Consider the following 12,212-nt stretch of genomic DNA (forward strand, 5'->3'; position numbering starts at 1 on the left):
CGAGTGGGAGGTTTGCTCTCACTCGGTAGGATTTCTAAACACTTAGGCGAGCGCGGGGCTGCAGCTAAGCCCCCGAGTGGGAGGTTTGCTCTCCACTCGGTAGGATTTTTCAAACTTAGGCGAGCACTGGGCTGCAGCTAAGCCCCCGAGTGGGAGGTTTGCTCTCACTTGGTAGGATTTTTTCAAACTTAGGCGAGTGCCTGACTGCAGCTAAGTCTCTAGGTGGGAGAACTTAGGCGAGTACTGGACTGTAGCTAAGCCCCCGAGTGGGAGGATTGCTCTCCACTCGGTAGGATTTTTTCAAACTTAGGCGAGTGCCTGACTGCAGCTAAGTCTCTAAGTGGGAGAACTTAGGCGAGTACTGGACTGCAGCTAAGCCCCCGAGTGGGAGGTTTGCTCGCCACTCGGTAGGATTTTTAAACACTTAGGCGAGCACTGGGCTGCAGCTAAGCCCCCGAGTGGGAGGATTGCTCTCCACTCAGTAGGATTTTTCAAACTTAGGCGAAACGGATTCGCAGCTAAGTCACCCACTGGGGGATGTCGTACGCAAACAAAAGTGACAGCAATTATTGGAACACTCTTGTCTTTGATAAAAATGTACTGCAGGAAAATTTTCCTTATTACATCTCGTCCGAGGGGGAATTCAAGTGTAAAAGGGGCGGAGCAGTTCCGCATTCCAAGCTCGTGGCTCGTCGATCTGGTGATCAACATCGTAGAGGTGATATGCTCCATTGTGGAGGACTCTGGTGACGATGAAGGGGCCTTCCCAAGTAGGAGCAAGTTTGTGTGGTTTCTGCTGATCCACTCGGAGGACCAAATCTCCTTCTTGGAAGGCTCGGCTCTTCACATTTCTGGCATGGAATCGACGCAAGTCTTGCTGATAGATGGTCGATCTGATCATAGCCATTTCCCTCTCCTCCTCTAGGAGGTCGACTGCATCTTGCCGGGCTTGCTTTGCTTCGTCTTTGTTATAAAGCTCGACTCTGGGGGCATTGTGAAGTAGATCGCTCGGCAGGACGGCTTCGGCTCCGTAAACCAGAAAGAATGGCGTTCTTCCAGTCGACCGGTTCGGGGTGGTCCTCAGTCCCCACAAAACTGACGGAAGCTCGTCGACCCAAGCGCCTTATGCGTGCTTGAGATCACGCATCAGTCGAGGCTTCAGTCCTTTGAGAATTAGACCATTTGCTCTTTCAGCTTGTCCATTCGACTGAGGATGCGCGACCGACGAGTAGTCGACTCGTGTGCCTTGAGAGGCGCAAAAAGCTCTGAACTTGTCTGAATCGAAGTTTGACCCATTGTCAATGATGATGCTATGCGGGACCCCATATCTGAATATCAACTCTGATGAAACCGATAGCAGTGCTGGCATCAAGATTTTTGATAGGCTTGGCTTCAATCCATTTGGTGAACTTGTCGACTGCCACAAGCACATGCGTGAATCCGCTCCTGCCTGTTCTCAGTGGGCCAACCATGTCCAGTCCCCAGACAACAAAGGGCCAGACGAGTGGAATGGTCTTCAGGGCTGATGCAGGCTTGTGTTACATGTTGGAGTAGAACTGGCAGCCTCCACACTTGTCGACTATCTCTTTTGCCATCTCATTTGCTCTTGGCCAGTAAAATCCCGCTCGGTATGCTTTAGCCACAATGGTCCGAGAGGACGCATGGTGACCACAGGTCCCCGAGTGGATATCATCAAGGATTATCTGACCTTCTTCTGGCGTTATGCATTTCTGACCGATTCCAGTTGCGCTTTCTCTATACAATTGTCCTTTAATGACCGTGAAAGCTTTAGATCGACGGACGATCTGTCGAGCTTCTTCTTTGTCCTCTGGAAGTTCTTTCCTCAAGATATATGCGATGTATGGTATCGTCCAATCGGGAGTGATTGCCAAGACCTCCATGACTAGGTCGACCATAGCAGGAATTTCGACTTCAGTCGGATCTGTGGCACTTTTCGGTTGCGGGGCTTCTTCTGTAAAAGGATCCTCCTGGACTGACGGTGAGCGGATGTGCTCCAAAAACACATTGCTGGGAATGGCTTCTCTCTTGGAGCCTATCTTTGCCAGATCATCAGCTGCTTGATTTTTCAGCCGGGGGATGTGATGAAGCTCTAACCCCTCGAATTTCTTTTCTAGCTTTCTTACTGCGTTGCAGTAGCCAGTCATAGCTGGGCTTCTAACGTCCCATTCCTTCATCACCTGATTAACCACCAAATCTGAGTCGCCATAGACCATGAGGCACCGGACGCCGAGTGAAACGGCCATGCGCAACCCATACAAGAGTGCTTCATATTCTGCTTCATTATTGGAGGAATCAAAGTGAATCTGGAGAACATAACTGAGCTTATCTCCTCGGGGGGAGACCAAGACTACCCCAGCACCGGAACCATTCAGCATCTTAGATCCATCGAAGAACATGGTCCAGTGCTCCGAGTGAACTTGAGTCGGAAGCTGCTGTTCAATCCATTCAACGACGAAATCTGCAATCGCTTGGGACTTGATAGCCTTCTTTGCTTCAAACTTGATATCTAGGGGAAGGAGTTCAATTGCCCACTTCGCCACTCGACCAGTTGCATCTCTGTTGTGCAAGATCTCTGACAGTGGAGCGTCGCTGACGACTGTAATGGAATGGTCAGAGAAGTAGTGTGCAACCTTCTTCGTGGTCATGTAGACCCCATATACGAGCTTCTGGTAATGGGGATATCTTTGCTTCGATGGGGTCAAAACTTCAGACACATAATATACTGGGCGCTGAACTCTGAAGGCCTTACCTTCTTCTTCCCGCTCGACCGTAAGTACTGTACTGACAACTTGTCCCGTGGCCGCAATGTAAAGCAGCAGAGGCTCTTTACTGATTGGGGCAGCAAGCACCGGCTGGGTGGAGAGTAGAGCTTTGAGCTCCGCGAACGCTGCATCAGCTTCTGGAGTCCACTCGAACTTGTCAGACTTCTTCATCAGTCGGTAAAGAGGCAACGCCTTTTCACCGAGACGAGAAATGAATCGACTTAGAGCGGCCAAGCAACCTGTAAGCTTCTGGACATCGTGTACACGCACAGGATGCTTCATCCGGAGTATGGTGATAACTTTCTCGGGATTGGAGTCGATTCCTCGTTCGGAAACGAGGAAACCGAGTAACTTTCCACCTGGAACTCCGAATGTGCACTTTGATGGATTGAGCTTGATATCATATCTCCTGAGGTTAGCAAAGGTTTCGGCAAGGTCAGTCAGTAGGTCGGAACCTTTCCGTGACTTAACCACAATATCATCCATGCATGCTTCTACGTTCCGACTGATCTGAGTGAGCAAACACTTCTGAATCATCCTCATGAACGTGGCTCCAGCATTCTTGAGGCCGAAGGGCATGGTGACATAACAGAAGCACCCGAACGGGGTGATGAAAGCCGTTTTGATCTCGTCGGGTCCATACAGATGGATCTGATGGTACCCTGAATAAGCATCTAGAAAAGACAAACGCTCACACCCCGCGGTCGAGTCAACTACCTGGTCGATGCGGGGGAGAGGGAAATGATCTTTCGGGCAGGCCCGATTGATGTGTTTAAAGTCAATGCACATGCGAAGTGACTTGTCCTTCTTGGGGACCATGACAACATTGGCGAGCCACTCGGAGTGGTAAATCTCTCAGATGAACTCCGCTGCTAAGAGCCGAGCCACCTCCTCGCCAATAGCTTTCCTCTTCTGGACGGCGGACCGTCGAAGATGTTCTTTCACAGGCTTGAACTTCGGGTCGACTCGTAGACGGTGCTCAGCCAGCCCCATGGGAACCCCAGGCATGTCAGAAGGCTTCCATGCGAAGATGTCCCAGTTCTCACGGAGGAACTGGATGAGCGCTTCTTCCTATTTGGAGTCGAGCGTCGTTGAAATGTGAGTCGGGGCAGCATCGGGGTCGGTCGGGTGAATGTGGGCTGGCTTTGTTTTACCGGACGACTGAAAAGCAGATTCTGAAGCAGGCTTCTTGGCTCGTTGCAATTCACGCGGATCAGCAGTCTTCTGGTACTCTTGCAGCTCAACAACTGCCATCTGAGCGTCATCAATCTTTGAGCCTTTCTGAAAACACTCTTCTGCCTTCTTCCGATTGCCTGTAACAGTGATCACACCTTTGGGACCAGGCATCTTCAACTTGAGATACACATAACATGGTCAAGCCATGAAGCGAGCATAAGCTGGCCTGCCCAAAATGGCATGATAAGCACTTTGGAAGTCCACAACCTCGAATGTCAGCCTTTCCTTGCGGTAATTCTTTGAATCACCGAAAACCACATCAAGAGCGATCTGGCCGAGTGATTCGGCTTTCTTCCCAGGAATGACTCCGTGGAAGCTCATGTTACTGGTACTGAGCCTGGACATTGGAATGACCATTCCTTTCAATGTTTCAGCATACAATATGTTCAGGCCACTGCCACCATCCATCAGAGGCTATGCTCTGGCTGAGCCCTCTAACATGAGAGGCAAATGCTTCATGGCCACCTCATCATTGCCACCGCCAATCTATACAGCCACTCGGTAATCTTCGAGCCAAGTGTCAGGCTTAGACTCACCGGTGAACTTGCTGACTCCAGTCGCCAACCTGAAGTTGGGAGGAATCACTGCGGCTCTGATGGCTCGACTGAAACACTCTGGCCCCGAAACATGTACTCTGCTGCTGGCAGGCGCATCTCTGTTGTGGCCTTCCCGATGAGCTCTGTTCCTGTCAACCAAACCTTGAACGAGGATAGATCTCGCGTCAAAGCCTGGGTCCCTGGGGCCAACTGGAATCCTCTGCCCAACACTATGAGGGAGCCTGTCATCTCGATGTCGAGGCGCATATGACCCACTCCTCGGGGGAGGGGTTGGCACTCGACGTCGATCATCACGATCGGATCGGTGATCATACTGCTCATTCCTTCTGTACTGATCATGCCGGTCACCGCGTCCCTCACACCTCGGGGGCGATCTCAGGCTGTGAGCTGACTGGACTGTATCTGTTGCAACGGATCGACTGTGGATCCTATTCCGCGACTGAGAAACAGCGGAATTCTGGTTTCCCGCCGCCCGGAGCAACGCTCTGATCTGCAACAAGCCCCTGCCAGCCTCCGACTGGGAGGGCTGAATCGATTCTGCTATACGGGCCGCGGCAGCCGAATTCTGAACTGGGGTTCGGTATACCTGCGTCGGCGGGAAGAGCTGACATCGACTAGACTCGGGAGCCCGCTGACGCGCTTGCTCGTCGAGTGCTCGCTGGAGATTCTCCAGTCGAGTGCGCTCGGCTAAGTTAGCCAAGCGCGCGTCCTCCAAGGCCCGGGCCTCGAGGGTCTCTCCGATGATAGGAGTGTGGAGTGCGTCCATGTTCCGGCGGCGAAGCTCCTCTCGCTGTAATGACGTGAGAGGTTCGGGGAGATACTCATCGTGGGGATGCGACGGGTCACCCCCACCCGCGCCTCCATCAGCGTGAGGGAAACTGGGAGGACTGTGCGTTCCATCGACCGCCAGAACCTCAGCCGCTGGGTCATTGCTGTCGCACTCGGATGCGGTCTCCGCTGAGCCAGTCGACAGGTCGAATAGGCCGTAGAGGGATTCATCGGGCTCGATTGCCGCGACTTGTGGGGCGGCCGACTGGCGCGCCACGGCATGCCTCACCCACCTCTGAAGTCTCGACCGACCGGAGCTCTTGCGCCGGTGGGAGACAGAGCGGGGAGACGACACGGGGACCGACCGATACTGGGTCGACGGTTGCCGCAGGAGGACGACACGAACGCATGCGCGGAAGTGCGTCGCATCACGGATGGGGAGCGCGTCGATGTCGAGTGGTGCCTCCTGAAGCCAGGCGGAGTCGTCGGCGATGAACGTGAGCGCGCCGAGGCGGATCTCGCGGCCCTCCACCAAAACTCCGCACGAAACCATGATCAAAAGGGATCGGAAAAATCGCAACTTCTCCAATCAGGCGCTAAGATTCCTGCCCCACGGTGGGCGCCAACTGTCGTGGTTCTAACTCTGACAGTGATGTAGGGGGGTGTGTATGGAGAGGCTAGATCTCAGCTATTGGGAAGTTGTAAACACACGAGGATTATGAGTTCAGGCCCTTCTCGGAGGAAGTAACAGCCCTACGTCTCGGTGCCCGGAGGCGGTCGATTGGATTATGTGTGTATGAATAACAGGGGTGCGAACCCTTCATATTGAGGAGGGGGGTGGCTTATATAGAGTTCGCCGGCCCTCTCCTGCCCTCAGTGATGCAGGGTTTAAGGTACATTTAAGGTTGGGCGTTACTGGTAATGCCCCTAATAAAGTGCTATAATGACCATAAAGACTACTTAATAGCCGACCGTTTGCCTGCGGAGTGACTTTAGGTCTCCTGGCAGTCGAGTGGTTGGCTTCATGGTCGAGTGATAGCTTCTTGGTCGAGTGTCTTGAACCCGTCGAGTGGGATACCTTCAAGTCGATTGAAAGGTGACTTCTTCTAGGGATGTCCTTGGGTAGGGCTCTTTGGACAGGTCCGTGCCCCTACCCTAGGTACATAGCTTCATCACATACTATTGATGGAAAATGATATAGAATTCTTGGAGAGCATAAAGGCCTACTTGAACAAGTGTTTTTCAATGAAGGATCTTGGAGAAGCTGCTTATATATTAGGCATCAAGATCTATAGAGATAGATCGAGACGCCTCATTGGTCTTTCACAGAGTACATACCTTGACAAGATATTAAAGAAGTTCAATATGGATCAGTCCAAGAAGGGGTTCTTGCCTGTGTTGCAAGGTATGAGATTGAGCACGGCTCAATGCCCGACCACGGCAGAAGATAGAGAAAAGATGAGTGTCGTCCCCTATGCCTCAGCCATAGGGTCTATTATGTATGCCATGCTGTGTACCAGACCTGATGTAAACCTTGCCGTGAGTTTGGTAGGAAGATACCAAAGTAATCCCGACATGGAACACTGGACAGCGGTCAAGAATATCCTGAAGTACCTAAAAAGGACTAAGGATATGTTTCTCGTTTATGGAGGTGACGAAGAGCTCGTCGTAAAGGGTTACGTCGATTCTAGCTTCGACACAGATCTGGATGACTCTAAGTCACAAACCGGATACGTGTATATCTTGAATTGTGGGGCAGTCAGCTGGTTCAGTTGTAAGCAAAGCGTCGTGGCGGGATCTACATGTGAAGCGGAGTACATGGCAGCGTCGGAGGCAGCACAAGAAGCAATCTGGGTGAAGGAGTTCATTACCGACCTAGGAGTTATTCCCAATGCGTCGGGCCCGATGAATCTCTTCCGTGACAACACTGGAGCTATTGCCCTTACCAAGGAGCCCAGGTTTCACAGGAAGACCAGGCATATCAAGCGTCACTTCAACTCCATTCATGAAAATGTTCAAAATGGAGACATAGATATTTGTAAAGTGCATACGGACCTGAATGTCGCAGATCCGTTGACTAAACCTCTTCCTCGAGCAAAACATGATCAACACCAGAACTCTGTGGGTGTTTGATTCATCACAGTGTAACTAGATTATTGACTCTAGTGCAAGTGGGAGACTGTTTGGAAATATGCCCTAGAGGCAATAATAAAATGGTTATTATTATATTTCCTTGTTCATGATAATTGTCTATTGTTCATGCTATAATTGTGTTATCCGGAAACCGTAATACATGTGTGAATATATAGACCACAACATGTCCCTAGTGAGCCTCTAGTTGACTAGCTCGTTGATCAATAGATGGTTACGGTTTCCTGACCATGGACATTGGATGTCATTGATAACGGGATCACATCATTAGGAGAATGATGTGATGGACAAGACCCAATCCTAAGCATAGCACAAGATCGTGTAGTTCGTCTGCTAGAGCTTTTCTGAATGTCAAGTATCATTTCCTTAGACCATGAGATTGTGCAACTCCCAGATATCGTAGGAGTGCTTTGGGTGTACCAAACGTCACAACATAACTGGGTGGCTATAAAGGAGCACTACAGGTATCTCCGAAAGTGTCTGTTGGGTTGGCATGAATCGAGACTGGGATTTGTCACTCCGTATGACGGAGAGGTATCTCTGGGCCCACTCGGTAATGCATCATCATAATGAGGTCAGTGTGACTAAGTAGTTGGTCACGGGATCATGCATTACGGAATGAGTAAAGTGACTTGCCGGTAACGAGATTGAACGAGGTATTGGGATACCGACGATCGAATCTCGGGCAAGTAACGTACCAATTGACAAAGGGAATTGTATACGGGGTTGCTTGAATCCTCGACATCGTGGTTCATCCAATGAGATCATCGTGGAACATGTGGGAGTCAACATGGGTATCCAGATCCCGCTATTGGTTATCGGTCGGAGAGTTGTCTCGGTCATGTCTGCATGGTTCCCGAACCGTAGGGTCTACACACTTAAGGTTCGATGATGCTAGGGTTATTAGGAAGACTTGTATGTGATTACCGAATGTTGTTCGGAGTCCCGGATGAGATCCCGGACGTCACAAGGAGTTACGGAATGGTCCGGATGTGAAGATTTATATGTAGGAAGTTGTCATACGGTCACTGGAAAGGTTCGCGGGCATATCAGTATTGTACCGGGGCCACCGGAGGGGTTCCGTGGGTCCACCGGGAGGGGCCACCTCTCTCGGAGGGCCTAATGGGCTGTAGAGGAAAGGGAACCAGCCCTACATGGGCTGGGCGCATCCCCCCTTGGGCCCATGCGCCTAGGGTTGGGGGGAAACCCTAAGGGGGGCGCCCCCCTTGCTTGGGGGGCAAGCCCCTCCCCTTGGCCGCCGCCCCCCCTCTAGATCTCATCTAGAGGGGGCCGACCCCCCTTCCTCCTTCCCCTATATATAGAGGGGCAAGGGGAGGGCTGCACACACGATCCAAGGCGCAGTCCCTCCCCTCCCCAACACCTCTCCTCCTCCGCAAGAGCTTGGCAAAGCCCTGCCGGAGTACTGCAGCTCCACCACCACCACGCTGTCGTGCTGCTGTTGGAGCCCTCTTCCTCAACCTCTCCCTCCTCCTTGCTGGATCAAGGTGCGGGAGACGTCCTCGCTCCGTACGTGTGTTGAACGCGGAGGTGCTGTCCGTTCGACGCTAGGATCTTCGGTGATTTGGATCACGACGAGTACGACTCCATCAACCCCGTTCTCTTGAACGCTTCCGCTCGCGATCTACAAGGGTATGTAGATGCACTCCTCTCTCCTCGTTGCTAGATGACTCCATAGATTGATCTTGGTGATGTGTGGAAAATTTTAAATTTCTGCTACGTTCCCCAACACTCCTCACAACTCATTTCATACTTATGTGATCCTTGCGATCTCACCATTGTGCACCAAAGCCTAGCTCATACGAGGCTACTATCCCGTAATACACCAAACGCTATCACCATTGTACACCTCCACCGTGAGGGCCCGAACCTCGATAAATTCGCTCGTGTGAATTCCATTTGTGCATCCTACTACGTGCACAACCCCATCGTGATTACTGTCAGGATCTTGTACTGACGGTTGGTGCATCAGGTAGGGGTAGCACTGGCTAGAGATCAGATCCAGATGGGATCCCACTTCATTGTTGGATTTGAGCTTGTCATCTCGAATGACCTCTTCTTCTTGTCTTGCCTCATGTGCTTCTTGTATTTCATCATGTTCTTGGCATTCATGTTCTTCATATAGATGTTGTTGGGAACGAAGAGCTGCATGCGCTTGATTCGCTTGTTATTGAACAAACTTCTTTTCCTCAATGTGGGTATGCTCTTCCTCTTCTTGATGGTTGCGCTCATCATAGGCTCCTTCTTTTCAATCTTGTCATTGTCATTGCTCATGATCCAATATGCGGTCTTGTAGTCTACTGCCATGATGAGGTTGTGGAGAGCAATTTTGCTCTTGTTCTTCTTAGCAGCTGTGATGTCGAGACTCATGTGAATGTGCATGTGGTGGATTCTTAGAAGCATTTGAGCTTGCATAGAATCTTGTTGATGAAGATGACACGTTCAACTTGTCGTACATGTCTATGATGTTGTCCATTTGTGCATCCAACTTGTAGTAGAGGTAGTCTATGTTGTGAGTTTTGACTTCACGCAACTCAGCATGCAAGTCGGTGGCAAGATTATCATGCGCTCATGTAGGATGGTGTTGGCATCATTGATGGCTCATTTGAGGCCAAAGTGATGTGCCTTCGACGCGTAGTTGTTAATGTCTTCTTGGTCTTCATAGACTAGATTAGATGTACCTTCCCTATCCATCAAAATACTCGAGCAGATTGTGAGTAGAAACAGAGATAAACAATACAAAAGTGACCTCTTACCGATGTTAGTGAAGGACCAGGTGATCTCACAAGTGTCAAAGCAAATTTAGTAACTTGGTATTGCCTTTTCCAATCTCAAACCTACATAGAAGGCTTAGAGTGGAGCTTGCTAGCGATCACTGGCACGAAATTAAGCAATTTGAAGTTCAAGATTTATAAAAAGTTGAAGGTGAATCACAATGAACTCAAAAGGCTATGCAAGTGACCACAAATGTAAGGATAGAAAGGGAACAAAAAAATGCACGTGCAACACGACTAAGGCTTGTGCAACCAAGGGAATGCGTATACAAAATTCGCCTAGTGAAGGCTAAGCTCGTGTTGCACAGATGCAAGGAGAGACGCTAAGAACAAAGATTCGATCACTTGGCTACCACTCTACTACTAACAAAACTTGATGTTTTTTGTAAGTATCCTTGGCACTCATGTTTCTTTTGCTCTTTGCATCTTTTGCTTATAAGCTTCTTTTTTTTCTTCCTTTTTGTCTTTTCTCTTTGAGCCAAGATCAAAATATATGACCTCATGACTATTTAGTACAACATGGTTTGCCCAACTCTAGGTAGGGCGGGGCGATGACGGCAGTGTGTCTTCGGCTTGCTCCAATGCTTGTAGTCGTCGCTAAGTCGTCGACGGATCTGGGATGTAATTTCCGTTACTTCTGGAGTTCTTTGTACTGCCATGACAATTGATGAATATACAAATCGTAAGTTTTTTCAATAAAAAAAATCTGGACCATCAAATCAATTTCATTATCTTCCTTATGAAATATATACTTTCATGCTATGTGACATTAGATGTTCTAAAATTTACCATATTATTCAAATTTGGACAATATTGAACAAGTTTTCTTTTGTGAAATATGGCATAGATCTATTAAAAAGGTTTATAAGAAATACAAAGCACCCTAAACATAAATTTGCATCGAGGATCCAGCTCCACTTAGCAACCAGTACCACCACCAGAACGAGGCACAGACGCGCCGCTTTCGCCGCTCCCCTACCAGAGTGGGCTTGACCTGGTTGATGACAGCTGGAAAGTCTTCATGCATGTGCCTCTAAAGACCATCGTCCCTGCCATCACCATTGTACCCTTGAATCGATCTGAAGTGCCCGACACCAAATCTCGCCGGCCCGCATGCACGATGAAAAATCCCAACCTCTCCCCCAAATAGTATAGCAGGATTCCATGCCGGAGCTCCGCCGACTTCATCCCAATGAACGAATTTGAGGAGGTTTGGAGCCTCGAAGATGAAGCGCCATCTACCAAACCGCCTCCCCTGTAAGAAAATACACTAACCTAAGCTATTAGCCGAGCCAAGGAACCCCCCCCCCCCTCGCCACCGGTCGCCTGAGCGGCAGACAGAGGGGAGGTTGATCCACGAGCTCGCCGCCGAAGCTTGGAGGGGATGAATGTCCTAACCATCCTGAACGGAAGAGGGAACGAGAAACGCTAGCAATATTAAACAAGGTTGACCGGAAAGAAATCTAAAATATCTATTAATTTTAAATGAAGGGAGTAATATGACACACTATTACACCTGGTCGGCCGCTGTTACGGACTAGGCCGTATGGTTGGTGCCCACAGAGTATCCGGACGGTTGGACGGACTCAACGATCTGCGCGCGCACCTTCTGATCGTTCCGCGGCGCACCTTCACCGACACACATACCCCACAGCCTCCGGACCCCACGGACCAGTGACACGCCACGGAAGTCCCGGCGGGCCCACCCGGACCAGCTCCTCCACGTCCGCTGCAGCAGCACGCGACGCGCTTCCTGTCCTCTGCTCCCCGCTAACTCTGTCTTCCTTGCCTTCAACTCCATTTCAAACCAGGCCCGCGATCGCCGCCGCCACCGCCGCCGGATGCCGATGGCCGCGCCGCAGCCTCGCCGACACCACGCCGCCTTCCTCCGCCGCAGGCCCCCCACCCCCACCCCCGCCCCCGCC

This window comes from Triticum dicoccoides, chromosome 3A (assembly GCF_002162155.2).
Source record: "Triticum dicoccoides isolate Atlit2015 ecotype Zavitan chromosome 3A, WEW_v2.0, whole genome shotgun sequence".
Classification (NCBI taxonomy): Eukaryota; Viridiplantae; Streptophyta; class Magnoliopsida; order Poales; family Poaceae; genus Triticum; species Triticum dicoccoides.